This window comes from Oncorhynchus mykiss, chromosome 20 (assembly GCF_013265735.2).
Source record: "Oncorhynchus mykiss isolate Arlee chromosome 20, USDA_OmykA_1.1, whole genome shotgun sequence".
NCBI classification, from domain to species: Eukaryota; Metazoa; Chordata; class Actinopteri; order Salmoniformes; family Salmonidae; genus Oncorhynchus; species Oncorhynchus mykiss.
The window spans coordinates 46148153-46152859 of NC_048584.1; the positions used below are offsets into that span (position 1 = coordinate 46148153).

General features: G+C 42.7%; 1 pseudogene; it reads right to left on the minus strand.

Annotated features, from left to right (window-relative positions):
• Positions 1–2421: 2421 nt before the first annotated feature.
• Positions 2422–4101, minus strand: LOC110499608 (annotated as a pseudogene).
• Positions 4102–4707: the final 606 nt, after the last annotated feature.

The following is a 4707-nucleotide window of genomic DNA, read 5'->3' on the forward strand; positions in this document are numbered from 1 at the left end:
GTTTGGCATGGGCCCTCAGACCCTCAAAACGTTTGAAGCCTGCGCCGTTGAGAATCTTGACTGGCCGCTAGACCAATCAATCAATCAAATGTATTTATAAAGCCCTTCTTACATCGGCTAATGTCACAAAGTGTTGTACAGAAACCCAGCCTAAAATCCCAAACAGCAAGCAATGCAGGTGTAGAAGCACGGTGGCTAGGAAAAACCTCCCTAGAAAGGACAGAACCTAGGAAGAAACCTAGAGAGGAACCGGGCTAGACCGCAAGGCACTACAAATTGTCCAGCCACCCAAGCCATAGATGGTTCTTTCTGCTTCCCAAACAGCCATACCAGCTCCCCCCAAGTCATGAGACTGCTGAACAAGACTGCTACATAGCTAATCAAAAAGTTACCCAGACCTCCTGCACTGACGAACCACACACACTCACCAACACACACACTACATACGTCCACACACACACTCTGATGCCACACACACTTCCAAAATCACCACATATTCTGCTGTTACTGTCTAGTATCTATTCTTTACCCCTACCTACAGTATACTGCTGTCACTGTCTATTATATATCCTTTACCCCTACCTACAGTATACTGCTGTTACTGTCTATTATCTATCCTTTACCCCTACCTACAGTATACTCCTGTTATTGTCTATTATCTATCCTTTACCCCTACCTACAGTATACTGCTGCTACTGTCTATTATCTATCCTTTACCCCTACCTACAGTATACTGCTGTTACTGTCTATTATCTATCCTTTACCCCTACCTACAGTATACTGCTGTTACTGTCTATTATCTATCCTTTACCCCTACCTACAGTATACTGCTGTTACTGTCTATTATCTATCCTTTACCCCTACCTACAGTATAATCCTGTTATTGTCTATTATCTATCCTTTACCCCTACCTACAGTATACTGCTGCTACTGTCGATTATCTATCCTTTACCCCTACCTACAGTATACTGCTGTTACTGTCTATTATCTATCCTTTACCCCTACCTACAGTATACTGCTGTTACTGTCTATTATCTATCCTTTACCCCTACCTACAGTATACTGCTGTTACTGTCTATTATCTATCCTTTACCCCTACCTACAGTATACTGCTGCTACTGTCTATCTATCCTTTACCCCTACCTACAGTAAGTATACTGCTGTTACTGTCTATTATCTATCCTTTACCCCTACCTACAGTATACTGCTGTTACTGTCTATTATCTATCCTTTACCCCTACCTACAGTATACTGCTGTTACTGTCTATTATCTATCCTTTACCCCTACCTACAGTATACTGCTGTTACTGTCTATCTATCCTTTACCCCTACCTACAGTATACTGCTGCTACTGTCTATCTATCCTTTACCCCTACCTACAGTAAGTATACTGCTGTTACTGTCTATTATCTATCCTTTACCCCTACCTACAGTATACTGCTGCTACTGTCTATCTATCCTTTACCCCTACCTACAGTAAGTATACTGCTGTTACTGTCTATTATCTATCCTTTACCCCTACCTACAGTATACTGCTGTTACTGTCTATTATCTATCCTTTACCCCTATCTACAGTATACTGCTGTTACTGTCTATTATCTATCCTTTACCCCTACCTACAATATACTGCTGTTACTGTCTATTATCTATCCTTTACCCCTACCTACAGTATACTGCTGTTACTGTCTATTATCTATCCTTTACCCCTACCTACAGTATACTGCTGTTACTGTCTATTATCTATCCTTTACCCCTACCTACAGTATACTGCTGTTACTGTCTATTATCTATCCTTTACCCCTATCTACAGTATACTGCTGTTACTGTCTATTATCTATCCTTTACCCCTACCTACAGTATACTGCTGTTACTGTCTATTATCTATCCTTTACCCCTATCTACAGTATACTGCTGTTACTGTCTATTATCTATCCTTTACCCCTACCTACAATATACTGCTGTTACTGTCTATTATCTATCCTTTACCCCTACCTACAGTATACTGCTGTTACTGTCTATTATCTATCCTTTACCCCTACCTACAGTATACTGCTGTTACTGTCTATTATCTATCCTTTACCCCTACCTACAGTATACTGCTGCTACTGTCTATTATCTATCCTTTACCCTACCTACAGTATACTCCTGTTACTGTCTATTATCTATCCTTTACCCCTACCTACAGTATACTGCTGTTACTGTCTATTATCTATCCTTTACCCCTACCTACAGTATACTGCTGCTACTGTCTATTATCTATCCTTTACCCCTACCTACAGTATACTGCTGTTACTGTCTATTATCTATCCTTTACCCCTACCTACAGTAAGTATACTGCTGTTACTGTCTATTATCTATCCTTTACCCCTACCTACAGTATACTGCTGTTACTGGCAATTATCTATCCTTTACCCTTACCTACAGTATACATGAATACAAAGCCGGCGAGAGGTGGTTACAATAGGATGGGAGGCCAAAAGTCTGTGTAACCAATAGAGAGCCAGAGTCCCGAGTGTGGGAACAAACAGTCTGTCCCACGGTCGGGTAAAGAAAGTTTGTAGTCAACAAAGTATGCAGGAGTCAAATGCAAATGCAAAATGCACACAAACACACAAAAAAGTTATATATTACGACTATACGACGTGTACAGGTAACATGATGGCCTATGGAAAGCCCCAGCACATGTATATCTGAAGCATTCAACAGGAGAAATGTTCCTGACATTTTGATTACTAGTAATAAATGTAATCCCACAGTCATGCTGTTGTAACCACACCTATAGTCCAAACCAAATGTCACTCTATTTTCTAGTGGACTACTTTTGACCAGGATCCATAGGGCTTAATGTAGGGAACAGGGTGCCCTTTGGGAGACAGCCTTGTCTATAGGACTTCACATGTAACCTGGATTTAACTAGGCAAGTCAGTTAAGAACAAATTCTTAGTTACAGTGACAGCCTACCCTGAATATGGCCCAAGACAAGGATTATACCCAAGTTTAAATGTATTTAACCTGGCTACTTACTTTAGTCCTTTCATGAATTGTAAAGTTCCCCCGTTGACCATTACAATGTCTGGCCAGATCATCTCATGAGGAAGCGGATCTTCTCACACCCGGACTCTCGGCCCTCGATCCATGTGATCTTATCCCCCCTAATGTCTTTAGTGGAGTCCGTTTTCTGACTGACCAACTGACCGTTTAACGTCCTCCAGGATGGCCAGCTCCGTTTCCCCGCCGATGAAGTTGTCAACTACACATATCCCATGCTTAGTCATACACGGGACGACGTACTCCCTGGCGAGTTTCTGAGGCGTGGACCGGGTGGTGGTTTGTCGGCAGGGTTTGGTATGGTTATTCAACCAGCCGGGCTTATAGACCGAGGACACCGCGCTGGTTATGAACCCTTTCATTATAGTCTCTCCATTCCGAGATGCAGCGCGGGTGTTTTGTTGCGGTAGTGTCTGTCCCTCTATCCCCCGACACGGTGCCTGACGTCCAGCAGGTTTCCGTTTTGAAACCTGCGACTTCGCCTCGGATCCTTTACAATTCACCTTGTGCATTTTCCAGTGCTGCTTCTGGTGCTCCTTGCTGCAGTAAAACGAGTTTCGACACCGGCCGCACTTGAGAAGATTCTCCATATCCCCACAAAGTTCACAATACTGTCTTTCTCGCTCCAAGTCCTGAGTAGTCTGGGCTACAGTCATATGTTTAGTCTCCATGTGTGCAGTTGGAAGTAAAGTTCACGGTCTTAAAATCTAATCCTTTACACGCGTCCTTCTACTGACCAATGTGGATGTAATACACACAGAGTGAACTCGAAAACCAGCTCCCGACGACATAAGACCCGATCATTTCATTACAGGTATTCTGTTGTTTACTTTATATTACACTTTAATAAGAGAGTCGGTGCGTTCGAGCCCAACATATCGATAAATCCAAGTCTCTGGGTCGTTTTGTAGCGAGGCGCTAACCATCTGTCCCGCATGGTGCCCTTCCCCGTGTGCGCCCGTCGGTGTCCTACACGGATGACAGTATGTATATTCAGCTCCGCGCTCCCTCTCTCCGGGGCTTATTCATCACGCCATTCCGTAGCAAAACGTTTTTTCAACGGAAGACAGCGGGGAGCCTGAATGTGTCCAGTAGAAACTCTAGTTTTAGTTGCAAAACGTTGGGCTTTGCAAATATTATGGATACACTAACAAGATACCTGTCCCTCTGCGCTAACAATCGTTGTCCACAAAGCGACACGGCAGTCTGTCTTGCTCCCGTCTCTCCTTTCTTTGAATTGGTGGATACATCTCATTATTGAAATTATTTTTTTAACATTCGATTCGGGTTGTTGACGTCAACCGCCTGTATTATGCTACTAGTCTCATGTCATGAATATGCATAGCCATCTCGAGACAACATATATATTTTTAAACCTTTATTTAACAAGGCAAGTCAGTTAAGAACACATTATTGTTTACAATGACGGCCTACACGGGTCAAACCCGGACCGCGCTGAGCCAATTGTGCGCCGCACTATGTGACTCCCATTCACGACCCGTTATGATACAAACAGTAACTATAAGTGTTTTTTTTTACCGGGATGTCACGTGTCCTACTTATAGCCGTACACTCGTAACAACTTAAGCATTAAGAAACCTCTAATCGATAAAATAAACCTCACGTAGCAAATAAGCCATTAATTTCTTTGTTGACCAA